The sequence below is a fragment of the Crinia signifera genome, unplaced genomic scaffold, assembly GCF_055691185.1.
Source record: "Crinia signifera unplaced genomic scaffold, ASM5569118v1 HAP2_SCAFFOLD_91, whole genome shotgun sequence".
NCBI classification, from domain to species: domain Eukaryota; kingdom Metazoa; phylum Chordata; class Amphibia; order Anura; family Myobatrachidae; genus Crinia; species Crinia signifera.
This window is the reverse complement of record NW_028142827.1, coordinates 373,530-391,495: the sequence shown is the minus strand read 5'-3', so window position 1 is coordinate 391,495 and position 17,966 is coordinate 373,530. Positions and strand designations below refer to the sequence as shown.

The 17,966-nt window shown below is 47.4% G+C and overlaps 1 long non-coding RNA gene across 1 annotated transcript in view; it reads left to right on the top strand.

Annotated features, from left to right (window-relative positions):
* Window positions 1-17,272, top strand: part of LOC146056806 (uncharacterized) — a 78,435-nt gene extending 61,163 nt beyond the window's left edge. Inside the window, exon 3 of the long non-coding RNA XR_014469411.1 lies at window positions 17,208-17,272. This is a non-coding gene — a long non-coding RNA (uncharacterized LOC146056806). The remainder of the gene's footprint in view (window positions 1-17,207) is intronic.
* Window positions 17,273-17,966: the final 694 nt, after the last annotated feature.

Below are 17,966 nucleotides of genomic sequence, written 5' to 3'. Positions count from 1 at the left end.
GAAAACACCCCTGTTTGGGCTGTGCACCAAATGTGTGCACTGTTTCTATTTAAAATATTGCGGGTAGGAGCACCAAAATGATGACTGCTATGATGAGGGTTGATGGTGCTGGGAAAGGGGAGCAGGGTCAGAGGCGGAACTAGTGGCGGTGCTAGGGGGCACCAGCCAAAATCTTGCCTAGGGCGTCATTTAGGCTAGGGCCGGCTCTGAGAACACATACTATATTGTAGTTGTAGGAAAATAAAGCAGTAGTCAACAAGGCAAAAATAGTATTTATTTTTATCATTTATTTTTATAGTGCCACTAGTTTTACACAAAAGCACTATATGAATAATGTCAATTATTTTAATCCCTGCCCCATTGGAGCAGTAATGCTAACCACTACACCACCCACGCTGATGCAGATGTCTTATTTAGACATTGTTGCAGAGACAATGTGTGTGGACTTGTTAGTGTGTACACATTTGTTACTTTGTACACATTTGTACACACATTATTATTATTATAAATTTTATTTATAAGGCGCCACAAGTGTTTCGCAGCGCCGTACAAAGGAACAATACAGGGAGACAAAACTTGGCATAACATTGAATAAATAACAAAAATACAGTACAAAAAAAGAGCACCACAGTTCAAAACAGATTACAGCTTAAATGTAAGTAGTGAGGACCCAATCAAAATACAACTAGAGGCTTGAGGCCAATGATGGAGATGAGTATGAAGATGGTCACTGAGTGTTGGAGTAAAGGAGAGCTGTGAGTGAAATGTGAAGAGAAGTGGGCTTTGACAACAGGAGGGAAGAGGGCCCTACTCGGAGGAGCTTACAATCTAGTAGGAAGGGGAGACACAGGGCCGGCGCTACCCACTCAGCAGCTCCTGCAAAGCAGGGAGGCGCCATGCTGAAAAGGCGCTGTCTCCCTCCCTGCTCTGCTAAAGCTGCCTAAGCCCTCACTGTCACTGCCTCCTGCACGCCGCCCGCAGTGCCTGTCTGACAGCGTGCGGCAGTATGGAGAGGCTGAGCAGCTCCCTGCACCGCGCACACACTGTCCTCCTCCTGAGAACTGCCCCCTCTTCCTCACGGACACTTGCGCTGAGGCATGTAGCACTGTCTGTGAATGCCTGGATGACATGTCTTGTCCAGATCCTCCCCATACCCATTGCTCCCTGTGCCTGTCAGCTTTTAATCCATCGACGGACAGGCAGCAGCACCGCCTCACCTTCCTTCCCTCTTCTCAGTGTGCTGTGCCAGTGCCACTGCCAGTCCTCAACACTCCGCCCCCTCTATCTCCTCCCCTCTTCTCCCATCTCCTCCTTCTCTCCCCTCCTTTCCCTCTCAGTCACGAGAGGGGTGTAATGTGCTGCACATACTTTTTGTACTGCTTTAGGATCGCATCCCATCGCACACACACATGCCGTGCGATGCGATCTAGCCCATAACGTGATTCTCGCAGTGTGTATGGGAACCTTTAGTGCCTGCAACATTTTGCGGACGCAGCATTGAGATGGTGTATGCATACATGTACATGCACCCGAGATCCTCAATAGGATTGGATGTTGCATATATTCCCACAATCGGGCTGCAGCTTGTTGCAATGGCAATGTGAAAGGGTGCAAAATGTATGGTTTGCAGGAGGGCGCCGGACACCTTAGCCCCGGCCCTGGGGAGACAGACAGATTACAAGAGGTGCAAGCGAGGGGGTGGTGGTTAGATAGCAGGATGTAAACAGGCAAGGGGTCGAAGAACCAGCTGGTTTATGCAGTGGAAGGGTACGCTTTGATAAATAGGTGAGTTTTCAGTGCCCGTTTGAAGCTTTGCAAGGTCGGGGAGAGTCTAATGGAGCGAGGGAGTGCTGTGCGTTCCACTGAAGGGGTGCAGCACGGGCAAAGTCCTGTACTCTAGCATGGGAAGCAGTGATCAGGGTGGAGGAGAGACGACATGTACCTGCTCTGATCTTGTGGTCTCCTCAATGGCATTTCCCAAGAGAAGAGATAATCGGTTTCTTTCTTGACATTTAATGTAGAATTTTTGAAGCACAATTTGAAGTGTTTATGACATTAGCCAGTTACCTGATCACCGTATATGTATCTGTTATACAGTACAATCATTTAAAATAAAGTAGAATCTTGTCAAGTAGCCAATATATTTATTACTACTATTCTTTGGTTTATGTTTGGGAAACAATTCTTTTTCTCCACTATTGGCAATTGTTAGAATTTGAGCTTCACTAGGTCACTTATAGAGGATTTGTTATCCACCACATTGGTTAGCTGCTATCTTGTGGTAATTATACATTTGTCAATTTGAACAGAACAAAATGTTCAGAGGGATTTTTAAGGGCCTGTACCAGATCAAATTTAAATTGCAGTAAAAAATAAAGCTCCCCACCATGTCTGGGCTACATGCAAAAGCAGCCAGTATTTACCCTGCATGTAAAAAATATATATATATTTGCAACCATTGTAGATGTCCATCTAGAGAGGAAGAGGCCTGTGTGCAGAATTTCTGGGCTTCCCTCTTCTCTAAAGCCCCGTACACACGGGGGGGATATATCGCTCAGTGTCCCGTTTGCATCTCTGGTTGCTGATGAAAAAGAAACTGCCGGGGGAGCCTGGCAGTGGAAATCAGCAGGAGCATGTTCCTGCGACCAGCGATCACTACGGGGGAGAAAATGGGAGCATGAACCCGGCGATATATCGCCGGTGCACTCTCCCATCGCGGGCAATATGGTAGCTCATATTACACAATCGCCCCCGTGTGTACACAGCCTTACCGGCAAAGCTGTATACTCTGGGCACTATGGTCACTAGAGGACCCCAATGCTGTCCCAGAGTCTACTGCGCTTGCAGGTCCCTGGAAAATGGTTCAGCGGCCATTTTCCCAGTGACATTCCTACGGCACATGCACGAAATGCAGGGAAAATGTTCGCCGTATAATTTTCCTGGTGAACTCTGCAGTACTACTGCCAATGCAGGACTCCAGAGGGTAAGTATTGAAAAAGATAGGTGCAGGGTGTGCACCCATAGTAAATACGCCAGTGAACACTTGTATTGCAACATGGTGAACATGGTTTATCCAGGAGCACTGTTAAACTGAGTACACACTGGCTGATATATATATATCAATGATATGCACGATACCGATAAAGCTATATCACGAACATCTATAAGTGTATATGCTCAGTATGATTAACGGCCCCCCTATCGCCTGTACATGCAGCTCAATTTGTCAGTATCACCAGGGACTGCATGTACGGAGCGGAGGTCCCGGTGACATAAATGCCGATACAGCTAGCAATATCTTCGGTACCAGAAATTGTCCAGTGTGTACCCAGCTACACTATTAAAAAAAAAAAAAAAACCTGTTAAAACTTTAATAAAATGTCATATAATTCATTCCCGCTGTATAGTGTATAAATGATTAGCTCTAACATTTCTTTTTTAATAAACTTTTACATTGAAGCTCCGCTTGTGCAATAAATCACATGATACAGCAAGATAATAATAATAAAAGGCAATGTTAACACATATCAGAATCAACAATGACAATGACATTAACATAGTAAGAAATAGTACAACAATAACAAAGTAAAAACAAAGTAGAGCGCCTGCGCAAGAAATAATCATAAAGCATTCAGATCAAATAAATAAATTAAACTGTAAAAGAAAAAAAAGAAAAGGAAAATAAATTAAAGAATTTTTTTTAAATTAAGTAATTTTTATTGAGATTTTTGAGAAACAAGACAAAAATCAAAACAAAACTCCCATAACAAGTAACAGGAGTATCAGACACATATTGTAAATATCACAATTGACACAATCGTAGGCAACTAGGATAGCATGGTAGAGAACAAAATATTATATCAGGAAGTGGTCGTGAATTGAGTCACCCAACCCACCCCCAATGTTAAGAGAATAGCCATAGAGATGTCAGAATTATAGATTAACATTGCAATAGCTATTAAATATATATCGCCAAATCGTGTCAGATCAACCAGATAAAAAAAAATATAGAAATAGAGTTAAATAAAATAAAACTTCCCAACACAAACCTCCCCCAAAAAAAACACCCTGTATGGCCTAACCCAACCCTAGGCATACTTGGATCCCAATAAACTGCAACCTTCCCCAATCTATATTAAATGACATTAACTCAAGAGGGATTAGATTAGTGGCCATCAGCTAAATATTAACTAATCTACCCCAAGTAGCTAATCTAGCCCTCCCATCCCACCCACCCCCCCCCCCAGCTATTTAAATATTCCCTATCTAACCCCCCCCCCCCTTCCTTCCCCATAAAGGATAATAGAAACGGATGGCTGACAGGGGTAATACAAGACAGGAGCAAATTATTTTAAGACCCAAGGGCATAATATTCAACCACTGCTCCCCCGGTGCCAATGGTGAGAAAGGAGTAAACATAAGATAAAAAAATATGTTTGCCACACAACCCCAATATTTTGTCTGCAGGATGTGTAAAAATACATTTACATAGCATTAAGGTTTACTCAAGGATGGGCTATGTAAGCAACATTGCAATATGACACATATAGAGAAACATGAAGGCTCAAATAGGATATTTGGTTATATAACAGAAAGCAGGCAAATAAAAATGTAGAAATTCACAGAAATTATAAATGCACATCTGCATGAGGAATAATAGACGTGGTGATTTGTGGTAGTGATCGACATATCAAATTTAGCACAATCAGTCCGGCCAACTCTTGACATCCCTTCCCAAAACGGATAAGGTGCCACCCCTGCCCTGAGGCCCTCCAGAGCCGAGGCACGAGGTGTACCACCTCAGAGGCATGTCCACCAAGTTCCAAAGTCCCATGACATCCAGTAAGTGAACAGGAGAAAATTTTAGACAGTCCACGACGACTTTATAATAATTGAATATGTAATAATCAGACACTGTATTGTTAGGCATAGGTACAGGCAGGGGCATGTCCAAGATGGAGTCAGCTATTGGGAGTCGAAGAGTGGATGGTTCACAGGGTATACATATCTCCGATTTAAACTCCGTCACAGGAGTGTAGGAGGATGGAGACCTATCCACTGTAGGTTCCTCAAACATATTAAGTAGCCTTTGCGTAGAGGCATGGATAGCTTCCAGGATATGGGATATGTTATAAGACATAATATATGCGGATATTGCACAGGAGATGTCCAGCTCAATAATCAGACCACACAGCAACTGCAGAAGTGGTGGTGGCTAGCACACCGCAAACAGAGTAGGGCAACAGACCGGTGAGGAGCTGCAGGTCTTGTAAATACGGAGTAGCAAAAGGCAGTTGGAGACAGCGGTAGGGCAGTCACTGAGGGGGTGGATCGGAGCTACCCAATCACTCATTATTTTGTAGATATGTTTATGAACACTTGTTTTGGGGTTACTGGGCAACAGGAAAACCCACTGGGTGCACCATTAAACAGGAAATCATTTTGTGTTTTGCCAGTAAGACTTGGTTTCACCCAAAGCTCCATCAAAGCTTAAAGCTACAGAAGTGGGAGCTGCTGTGGGTATCAGAGCCCTTCTGATTGGACCCTGCAACAGGTAGGAACGTGTACGGATTGGAAATTTGGGCACACATGATAATGTGTACGGTGGAATGGTGCACCTGGTTCTAATTCCTAAAACATCATACAGCGGTTGCACACTTTTTTTAAGCTTAAAAAAAATCTAAGATTCTCTGTCTAAAGGGGATACAAACCGATAACTGGTGGGCGGGATGCCTCCAACCATAACCCCCTACCCCGCAACCAAACCATAACTAGAGCTGTGCAGGCTGTGATTTACTCTGATTTCAAAGCAGATTGGGATTGGGAAAGCTTGGCTACAGACAATCTTAGCCCCCGTCATCATCGGGTCATTGCCAATTGTGGCCCACCCCACACCATCGCAATTATTTGAGGATACCCTCGCAATCACACCTGGGATTGGACCATCTGAAATATTGTGTGGTAACTATTAGCCCGCTGGGCCTATTTGACTTTCTCCATTCATTGTCATACCCCTTCATTCATTGGGACTGTATCAATTAATTATTTCATCAACTCAGCTTCCGGTCTAGATATATTAATGTATTACTCAATTGTTTTACACCATTATTTTCATTATTTATTTTTTTTTTTTTTTTTTATTCTGTGTAATTGTACCTTGACTTTTTATTGCTATTAAATGTTATATACCCTTTCATCAAACTAGCGCCACTTCATCTTTTTCTTTATCTGTATAATGACTTCCAGCATCCTGGCCGCTGGCACTGGCCTACTAACCGCATCCTGTATAAGAAAAGAGTTTTCCCTTGGTGACAGGGCCGGATTAACAATGGGGCTGATGGAGCTACAGCTCCAGGCCCATTCTCCAAATAGGCCCATTCTGTAGCTGAGTGCCAGAGCTTTCCAATGAGCCCAGCCCCGTGTCAGTAGCCCCCTGGGAACCGGAGATACCGACAGGCAAACCTGGAACGTTTTCCCCATAGGATAACATGGGACCTGCTAATTCCGACCTCCACCTGGTTCCAACGGCTGCCAGTTCCCTCTCCGGCATCACAGAAGCTCGAGGTTGATCTCAGTCGAACCCAAATAGCTGGGCCTTCAATCTGATACCTGGTCCATATGGGTTCATTGGTTCTACAGATATTGCGGGTAAACCAATTTTTTTTTCATTTCTGAAATGCAATTTCATGGCTGTTCATGTTGTTTGACAGATTTCTCTGGAACCAAATGGCCCAGTTTCACGGGACCAAAATCATTTGAAGCCTACATGTAAATCGGTCAGTTGGTTGCGAAGATGTAGCTGGTTGTTTAAAGGGGGACTAGGCTGGTGTAAAACGGTCCAGTCCGGGAATGTCCCTGCATGATCTTGGGGTCATATTCCCGGGTAAATCCCTGCATTTTCTGGTGAGAAAGGGGTATTATTTCAAATAGCCGGGACATGCAGTGCTCTGAATACAGCCAGAATACAGCTCTCTGCCCAGCTGTCAATGGCTGTTATTTCTGCCCGGCGGCGGCTATCCCCCAGTTACCGCAAGCATGTATTCCCCCTTGGCAATGAGCATGTAATCCAACATGGCAATGAGCATATAATCCCACATGGCAATGAGCATGGAACGTCTGGCAATAAGCATGGAACCCCTGGCAATGAACATGTTGGTAAGCAACACTTAAGTAGCATCATTTTTCATAGGCATTTTGGTGTTTGGCATAATGCGTAATGGAGAATATGGTGTTTGGCTTAACATGTAATGGGCATTATGGTGTAAATTTTTAATGCGCGCCTTCAGCGCGCAATGCCCCTATTTATGAAGCATATTGTGCATTATTGCTCAATCTGTTTGGTATAATAATGTGTATTTTGGCTCAATCCATGTGGCAAAATGTGTATTTTGCCTTAATCTGTGTGGCATAATGTGAATTTTGACTCAATCTGTGTGCCATAGTGTGAATTTTGGCTCAGTCAGTGTGAATTTTGGCTCATTCCATGTGGCATAATGTGTAAGAGGCAAGTACAGTATAAGGGGGTTATTGTGTTGCCTGATTTGTATAAGGGGTACATGGTGTGGTCAATTTAGGTAGCCACATAAAAGGTGCTGAAATGTTGTCTACCAAGTTTCGGTTTTCAGTATTTTTTATGACTGCAGTGCTGCCTCACCCCGCAAGTATCTTAGAACATCGGTATCCTGCATGTGCACCTTTGGAGGGCACCCGCCAATATATCTCCCTGCATTTTTCTTGTGCCAGCCCCCTGCCTTTTCCAGGCATATATAATTATTTGAAAGTATTTACACAAATACAGACACACCCATGAGCAGAACACTGGTCACACCCCCCACAATATTAGGTGCTGGCCACAACCCCTATTATTGTGCAAAATAGGCCATTGATAATTTTCAGCTCCAGGCCCATTTAGACCTAAATCTGGCTCTGCTTGGTGGGCCTCACCATTGGAGGAACATCAGGCTGGCATAGGGCAGGAAGTTGGTCATCCCCACTGCTCCTTACCTTAGGAAGGCATGACTGACCTTGTGTGTGCAGCCCCAGCATCATGATCCTGGTGCCACCGCTATCTCAGGAGCGGGAATGGAGTTTGCAAACAAACGAGGGCACAAAATGTGGTACTAGTGTAGTTTCGCCGCGGCAGCTACGTAGTTAGGATAGCGTCCCTTTCAGAATCCACGTCGCACACCCGCAGGAGTTGGAGGCTGACTATATCTCTTTCGTACCTTTTAAGCACACATATGTGGAAGTGACCCCTGTGGTTGAGCAGTTTACCTCAAGCTATTACCGGCAGAAATTGGGCTTTTTGAAGACCTATACCTCTGCAGGACAGAGGTTTTATCAAAACTGACATGGTCAGTAACTTTTTATATCCATACTTGCTGTTGGAAGAAGTTTTTCTTTATGGTACATCTCAGATTGGATCCCCATTTTCCCCTGATGAAGTCCTAAGGGACGAAACGCGTAGGGTTTCGTATCCTAAGAAGTTTTGCACATCTTGAAGCTGGATCTGTTATCATTCCCTTGAACAAGATTGTACCTGAATCTGTAACCTGTATCGAATGTTGTACAAACTCATTGTTTACTGATACTTTGTCATTGTAAATTAGAATAAACACAAATCTTATGTACCAACATATGATCATTAATGTACAAAAGTTGTGAAATAGACAGAGCGCACATCTACCTCTTCTTCCTTCCATCGTTCCCACCTGGTACCTATATTAACAGCTAGGTACGGTAGAAGTGCAGCCCACTAACCAGCGCAGAAAAAGGACCACACTCCCCCCACTTTTAATATATATATATATATATATATATATATATATATATATATATATATATATATTCCAGTACAAGGGAGGTAGATTTCCTAAAGCTTCTAAAAATTAAAATAGGTGATGTTGCCCATAACAACCAATCAGATTATATCTATCATTTGTATGATGCTATAAGAAAATGAAAAATCCCTAATAATTAGATTTCAGGGGTTCCAATAGTTAATAATAAAATATTAGGGGGAGGGGGGCACAGTATTGAATAAGTATTAAGTATTAGGGGGGCACAACATTGAAGAATTATATAATAGGGACCTCATGTAATAATAATAAGTTATACAGAGGCAACACAATAAATAGTGATATATAGGGTACTGTCAGTCTCTGCTTACATAGATTTGTGGCGTCCTGCTCCAAAAGTTGGGCGGGTGGCTGACGTCCGGTTACATCAGCCGATTTCCCCCAGCAGGCAGGTTTCCGCCTGCGTTTGCATGGGGATGCCCAACGTTTGGATAGGTATGCATGTGAGTGCCACGGAGACTATGCAAGTCTCCGAAGGCGAATGCACAGAAGCGAACACATGCACAGAAGAAGTCCTCCTCGTACAATACTCTGACCGATGGGTCCCCTACCGATTCTTCTCGACACCCCCATCTATATCTGCCTGGGAAGATCATCCACATTACAGAAGACAGCAGATCGGGCTGGTAAGCATCTTAGTCATTTGTATATAGAGCGTTAATAAGGAATTCTACCTTTGTGTTTTCCTAGTGAGCATATCCCATTCATCACACACTTTGTATTGTTTTCAGCAGCAGAACTAGGGTTGGTGTGCCCACGTGCAAAACAGAAGACAGTGCCCCACCATCACTATGCAAAATAAACACTGTGGATGCTGGAGATTACATACCACTTACATTTATTACACCACATGTGACACCAATAATGTAATAAATGCAGCACAATATTATAATCTTCTGAGATGAGGACAAACTCACAAGTTACTAGCCACCTCATAGTGCACACACCTCCTTACAGCTGACTTATCATGTATAGTTCACTGTCTCCCCTCAATGCTAATGACCCCCTCAAAGCTCACTCACCCCCCCCCCTTATAGACCATTGCCCCCTCATAGCACACACTGTTCACCCCTAATAGCACAATGTTCCCATCTCCAAGCTTACAACCAGCCTCATAGTACACAAAAGCAAAAAGATTGAACTATTACAATTCTACATTAAATAATGTCCTTATGTAAGGAGACCATATGGGGGCTATCCATGTGTGTGATGCAGGTTATTGTGTGTCTTGGTGATCTATCTCTGTGTGTGCGGATGTACAGTGGTCATGAATAAGAAGTATGATGGCGTCTTGTCACTGTGTTTAGTCTGGGGCATTTATTGATACTGGTGCAGGTGTAAAAGGTTCCGGAATCACAGTAACCCATCTGTCTCTGGTTATAGTTTCTATTAGTACTTAGATGAAAGGAACCGGATGGTTGTCACCTTTTTATTAGGGATCGGTTTGTGTTTGGTTCTTTGTTTCTGAATATTGTTTGTAAATATCGGGATGCAGAGATTATAGTTCTAAGCGTAAGCTTGGATCACCCATTACTCCGCAGTTCTATGTAAGTCTCCATAATATGAGCTCTCAGTGCCTGCACCACTCACCTGCTGCTGCTGCTTTGGGGGTAACACACACCTGTCACTAAGAGGCAATTCACTTCTGTGGGACGCGCACAATCCCCATATATATTAGGCTCAGCATCGCTGCCTCTCCTACGCACTGATCCGGGGTACCAGGAAAAGGAAGCAGTACTCATAGGCGTGCGCACATAGAGGCCAGTATTCAATGCCTCTGATTCACCATATTTTCTGGGGAATCAGGCAATTCGCCGGGTTTACAGGGAATTTACTCACAGAAAAAACTATTCGCCCTATTCAATGGACACAATTCTCTGCAAATGAAGAGCGAATGTCTGGCGATTCTCTGTTTGTGATTCTCCGCGATTCGCCAGTGGTTTTCAATGGGGTTTTTAGTGGAATTCGCCGAGAGTGTGATCAATGCTGAAGTGGAGAACTGCTTTTGTTTGCAGCACATGAATATATGTTATTTTTTTTTTTTAAACAATATATATATTATTTTTTTTAAAACATTCACCAGCAGGGGGCCGAGCCGGGAGCCGCTCATTAATATTCATATATTCACTGCACACTGATCCCGATCATTACAGATTGGGACCAGTGTGTAGCGGCTCCCTAACACAGCCCCCTGCCAGCTCTGGGGGGCTCTCCCTGTGTCCCCCGCAGCCCTCCTTCACCCCCACAGTGTCCGGCGCAGGCAGGGAGGCTTCCATCTCCCTGCCTGCAGCCGACTCCCAGCTCCCCGGCGGCATTCGCCGGGGGGGTTAAAATTCGCCGCCAGGGGCAGCAAGCCCCTGAGGCGTTGAGTAGGGGGTAAAGGAAAGGCTGGCAGCGAATGCTGCAGCCCTTCCGGAACCCGGCGACTGTGCAGCGAATCCAAAACAGGATCCGCTGCACAAGGTGAATTAAAGTATAGAATACCTGCCAGAGTGTTACGGGTGCACAGGCACCCCCTAATGCTGTGCCCGCCATTATCTCCAAACCATACACATCAGTAATAAGGCTGCCTGTACCTCCAAGTGTACAGTAACCATTATACCCCATGTATGGAAGTAGGGAGTGTCTGTTATGTGTGTATTCTGCTATAATGAATAACCTATTAAATGTCCAGTAGCACTTATTGTCCATTACAAATTAGGACTATTTATCTGTCTATGCATACTAGAGATGTGCAGACTCGGATTCCAGAGATCCGAGCCCCCACGGACATCATCATTCCGAGCCCGATTCCGAGCAGCGCTCTGAGATTCCCGCCTGACTCGGGTCCGTCTGCGTGATTAGAACGTCATCTCCCGGCGCCGGATTTCGCTAGGCTTTATAAGCGGCTGCTTTGCCCGCCATCTTCACTCCAGTCAAGTAGTGGGTTGGGAGAGGGTGTGTTGGTGCTGCTGCTGGGGCTTAAACTTGAGCTTAACCATGAGCGCAATATTTTTCAATTGCTGGTGCTGTCTCTCAGTGCTGCTGTGTAGTCTAACTGTGCACTTGTAGTACTACTGTCTCCTCTGTGCGGTCTACCTCTGGTGTGCTGTGCTGTAATTATTTTATTTTATTCGCTGGGGCTGTCTCCCTCAGTGCTGCTGTGTACTCTGTTCTCCTCTCTGCTTAGGAGAACAGTCTAACTGTGTACCTGTAGTACTACTGTCTCCCATACTTACCTGCTACATGACAGCCAGCCGATGTGCTGTGGGAAGTCTGTGTAGCAGAAGGAGCAGAAGGTATGAGGGGCCGTTCAAGTCAAAATTACAACTTCCTGTCTATGACATATCACGATCTGAATATAGTGTATGGCGAGCTGAATATGACATATAACGGGCTGAATATAGTGTATGACGAGTTGAATATGACATATAACGAGCTGAATATAGTGTATAACGAGTTGGATATAATGCATGACGAGCTGGATATGGTGTATAACGAGTTGGCTATGAATATGACCAGCTGCGTATAGTGTATAGCGAGTTGGCTATGAATATAACGAGCTGAATATGACGAGCTGGATCTAGTGTATAGCAAGTTGGCTATGAATATGACGAGCTGAATATAGTGTATACCGAGTTGGCTATGACATATAACGAGCTGAATATGACGAGCTGAATATGACGATTGCGTTTTATTTATTTATTTTTTAAGAGGCCCCGGACACTGTATATACTAATAGGGCTGGGCTGCCTGCTAGATATAGGCTGTATGCCCGCCCTTGTCTGTGAGGATTGGACACATGTACACATGACCTGTGATTGACAGAGGAGCCGATACGCGTGTGCCGCCTCCCAGCTGCCCCGTCTTCCAGATCACAGGACAGTGGACGCGTACTTCCGGGAGCTGCGCCGCCGCCTGGACCACAGGAGGAGACTGGTCAGCCCTGCAGCGCTGCCCTGGTGTGGACCGTCTGGTGGTGAGTACAGTCAGACTGCTGCATGATGTCGCCGGCTACCCCCGCTGCCACCATGTCCTGACTGCGTCTCCTTCCTCCACCCTCCCACGCTGCTGCCTCGGCCTCCCGTTTACTGCTGCACCAGCCGCCCTCCTCCATTTCTACATACAGTATAAGGGTGACATTTTGATGGCTTACAATTTAAGGGGCTGTTGTGATGAAAGACAGTGTGGGGCTGGTGCGATGGTGACAGTGTGGGGCTGTTGCAATGGGGAGACTACAGTGCGGGCTGGAGCAATGGGGAGACTACAGTGTGGAGCAGGTGCAATGGGGAGACTACAGTGTGGGGCTGGTGTGATGGGGACAGTGTGGGGCTGGTGTGATGGGAGACTACAGTGTGGGGCTGGTGTGATGGGAGACTACAGTGTGGGGCTGGTGTGATGGGATACTACAGTGTGGGGCTGGTGCGATGGGGACAGTGTGGGGCTGCTGCGATGGGGGACAGTGTGGGGCTGCTGCGATGGGGGACAGTGTGGGGTAGGTGCAATGGGGTTAGGGTTTTTTCCTTGAAATGCCGCCTGCCACCGCTGGGAATAAAGAATATCCGCGTGGCATTTTGTGAATTTTGGCTCAATCCGCGTGGCATTATGTGAATTTTGGCTCAATACGTTTGGCATAATGTGTAAGGGGCAAGTATAATGGGGTCTATTATTTTGTTGCAGAATGTGTAGAAGTGGTATATGGTGTGGAACACTACACAAGGCCAATTTTGAGTGTCCACACCCTCTTTTCCTGAGCGCTCGCGCACAAATGTGTTGACACTATTGACACCAAGGTGGGCCTGTGTACTTTAAATGCCAGGACCTATTTTGAATCCCATTCCTGCCCTTTATTTGCTCTCTGAGCGTGCACACTGGCACCATCTCTTTGCAAGTTTTTGAACAGGATTCTCCTAAACTCACTATGCCGCTATTTTTACATACTGTTGTAGACCAGCATTTTTTTTTTAAATATGGATGTTTTCCTCATCTTCCCTCCCCTTCAGGATGCTACTAAAACCTTGCTGCCACTGAGGACCCGCAGGACGTTGCTCAGGACACCGCCCAACATAGACGGGAAGGATACAGGCGGGGAGACAGCTGCCCCAACTCCGCCCCCAGGGCGCTGCGGCAGAGAACACAGCCCAACGCTGCTGGGAACGACGCTGAGGAGGAGAGAGGTGCCCTATCCGACAGATGCTGCAGTACCACCACCTGCGACCGATTCTATGTGAGTGCACTCTTCGGTCACGACTGGCGAAGAGTATGTCTTGGGGGGGGGGAGCGAGGGAGGGGAGAGGAGGTGAAAGATTAATCTGCTTTGGGCTAAGGGAAGAGGTGTGGCATGATGCTAGGTGGTGGGTTGTGATTACATGTAATGGGCATTAAGGGGTTTAGCAGTGGTGTCAAACTCATGGCCCTCCAGCTGTTGTGGAACTACACTTCCCAGCATGCCCTGCCACAGATTTTAGCGATCCATTATATAAAATCTGTGGCAGGGCATGTAGGGATGTGTACTTCCACAACAGCTGTAGGGCCGTGACTTTGACACCACTGGGTTAAGGCATACTTTTTAAATATGTTTTAGGTACACGGTAACACCATAATGTCCCCCCTTCTGTTATTTTGTTTGTTTAAAATAAAATTGATGGCGCCATCTGTGTGTGTGTGTGTGCTGTGTATATATGTATATGTGTGTATATATTCGCTCCCATACCACCGTAGCAAGCGCAGCGAGCCCGCAAGGAGGGACGATCCACGTCCCCCCCTTGTCAGGATTTTGAACGCCGGGATTTCATACTGAATCCTCGCTCCCTTACCACCTCCTTCTCTTCCGATTCCCCTCCTCTGCTTCCCTCCTCCTTTCCTATGCTTCCCTCCCTCTCCCCCTCCACTGCTCTTCTGCTCTCCCTTCTAACTCTTCCTCTACTCTGCTCCCCATCCTCCTCTGCCCCCCCTCCTCCTCACCTCCACTCCTCCTCAGCTCCTTCTTCTCTGATCCCCCTCCTCTCCTCCACTTCCCCCTCCTCCACAACCCCATATCTTCCTCTCCCCTGCTCTCTCTTTCCCCTCTATCTCTCTCTTTCAGACTGCCGGTGACCCCGTGCTGGGGTGCAGGAAGAGAAGACTCGGCGCCATGGAGTTGGAGCAGGAGATGATGACTAGCACTGGGGAAAAAAGAGTGCAGAAGACCCATGAGCAGGGGCCGAAAACATGGTGTTTCCATCACTGCTGATCATGTAGAATGAAGCATCGATGACAAGAGGTACATAGCACCTGTGTATACTGCTCTCCCTTCGCCGCTCCTTCTCCACATGTCCGCTCCTTTTCCACACCTCCTCACTCCACTGTCTCTCCTCCACTTCCCATCCTCCTCACCCCCTCTCTTCTGCTCCCCCTTCTCCTCTCCTTCACTTTCCCTTCTCTGCTCCTGCTCTCCCTTCTTCTCTCCTCCTCCTCCTTTCCTCAGCTCCCCCATCACCTTCTCATCTACTCTCCATCCTCCGATCCCCCCTCCTCTCCTCTGCTTCCCCTCCTCCTCCGCTTCCTCTATTCTGCTCCCTCTCCTCTTCCGCTCCTTTGCCCCCTCTCCTCTTCCACTCATCCGCTCCTTCTTCCCTTATCCCCCTCCTCTCCCCTGTTCTCTTTCCCCTCTATCTCTCTCTTCCACACCAATTTCCCCACACCTCTCTCTCTCTCTCTCTCTCTCTCTCTCTCTCTCTCTCACTGCTGATCATGCAGCACCGATTACAATAGATACACAGCGCCTGCATATACTGCTCTCCCTTCTCCGCACGTCTGCTCCTTCTCCACACCTCCTCAGCCCCCTCCCCTTCAATTCCCCTTCTCCTCACCCCCTCTCCTGCTCTCCCTTCTCTGCTTTCACCTCTCCCCCCTCTCCTATGCTCCCCCTCCTCCTCTCTTCACTTTCCCTCCTCTGCTCTTGCTCTCCCTTCTCCTCTTGCTCTCCGTTCTCCTACTCCTTCCCTTAGCTCCCCCACCTCCTCCTCATCTACTCTCCATCCTCCGCTCCCTCCTCCTCTCCTCCCCCCCTCTCCTCCCCCACAACTTCTCTTCAGCTTCCCTTCCTCCGCGCCTCCTCTCCTCTGCTCCTCCTTTCCTCTGCTTCCCCTCCTTTCTTCTGCTTCCAATCCTCTTCACCCCTCCCCTGCTTTCCCTTCTCCTTGTCTCCGCTCCTCCTCTTCTCCTCAGCTACCACATCTCTTTCCCTCCTCCACTACCCCTCCTCCTCCTCTCCTTTGCTTCCCTCCTGCTCTCCTAATCTCCTCCGCACCCCCTCCCATTCTCTCACTTCTCCGCTTCCCCTCTCATCCACTCCCCCTCTTCTCCTTCACTTCCCCTCCTCCTCACCCCTCTCCTCTTCTCCTGCTCTCCCTTCTCCTCTCCTCCTCTACTCTGCTCCCCCTCCTCTTACTCCTCTCCCTCCTTCTCTTCTCTGCTCCCCTTCTCTCTCTCCTCCACACCACTTTTCGTCGTCGGAGGAGGAGCATTTCAATCACTGCTGATCATGTACCATGCAGCACCAATGACAAGAGGTACACAGTGCCTTCTGTGCTACTTCTCTACATGTCCGCTTCTCTCCTCCTTCACTCCTTTGCTCCTTCTCTGATCCCCCTCCTCCACTCCTTTGCTCCTTCTTCTCTGATCCCTCTTCTCCTCCTTCCCCTCCTCCTCTCCCCTGCTCTCCCCTTGCCCTCTTTTGCTCTCCTCACCAATTTCCCCACACTTTTCTCTCTCTGACTGCCAGTGAACCTGTGCTGGGGTACAGGAAGAGAAGACCCAGAGCCCTCTCTCTCTCTCTCTCTCTCTCTCTCTCTCTCTCTCTCTCCACCCTCTCTCTCTCTCCACCCTCTCTCTCTCTCCACCCTCTCTCTCTCTCTCCACCCTCTCTCTCTCTCCACCCTCTCTCTCGCGCTCTCCACCCTCTCTCTCTCCACCCTCTCTCTCCACCCTCTCTCTCTCCACCCTCTCTCGCTCTCTCGCCTCACCCTCTCTCTCTCGCTCGCCTCACCCTCTCTCTCTCGCCTCAGCCTCTCTCTCTCGCCTCACCCTCTCTCTCTCGCCTCACCCTCTCTCGCTCGCTCGCCTCACCCTCTCGCTCGCCTCACCCTCTCTCTCGCCTCACCCTCTCTCTCTCTCGCGCCTCACCCCTGTTCTCTCTCTCTCTCGCCTCACCCCTGTTCTCTCTCTCTCTCTCGCCTCACCCCTGTTCTCTCTCTCTCGCCTCACCCCTGTTCTCTCTCTCTCGCCTCACCCCTGTTCTCTCTCGCGCGCCTCACCCCTGTTCTCTCTTCCCATTCTGTTTCTCTCTCCTCCCCACCACTTTCCTCACACTTTCTCTCTCTCTCTCAGACTGCTGGGGACCCAGTGGTGGGGTGCAGGAAGAGAAGACCCAGCACCGGGGAGATGGAGGAGACAACTAGCACTCAATGAGATCTTATGAGCTTGCATTGTGTTTTACAATCATTCTCCTTTTGTCTAGATTGTATTGTTTAATCATACTGTCTGCATGGTATGCTTGTATTTTGCTTATTGTTGCTATTATGTTTCTAATGATTGTGTAGTGCTGTGCGTCAATAGCAACTAATACATGTTGGTGGTGTTCAAGGCTGTGTGATGCACATCACTGTTTATGTGCTGATTACGGCAGCGTGGTGACATGTGGACGTTGGTGCAGTTGCGCTGTGATGGTGCAACGCTCAGATGACGCTGGTAACGCTGTGTGCTTGATATGTATAAATATGTTCAATATTGTACTGTTTTTTTATGTCCTGATGAAGAAGCTAATAAATGTTGCCTTTCAAAATAGCTGGGTGCACGCATAGGTTATATGACTAGCTACAGCGGCGCCTGGCAGCTCCTTCTTCTGCTGTGCCCAGGGACAATGGGTGAGGGTGAACCAGCACATTTTACCAGGCAGCACGGCATGGGTCTGGATGGCTGCTGGCTGTACACACTGAACTCAGTGACCACAAACAAGTAACTTGCTGGGATGCCAGCGACCCCCTCCCCCCCAGTCAAGTGTCAGCCTGCAGGCCCTTCCTTGTCCCTGCAGGGGACAGCCTGTCTGCCCACCCAGCCTGCCATCTGCTCCCTCCTGTGACTGCGGAC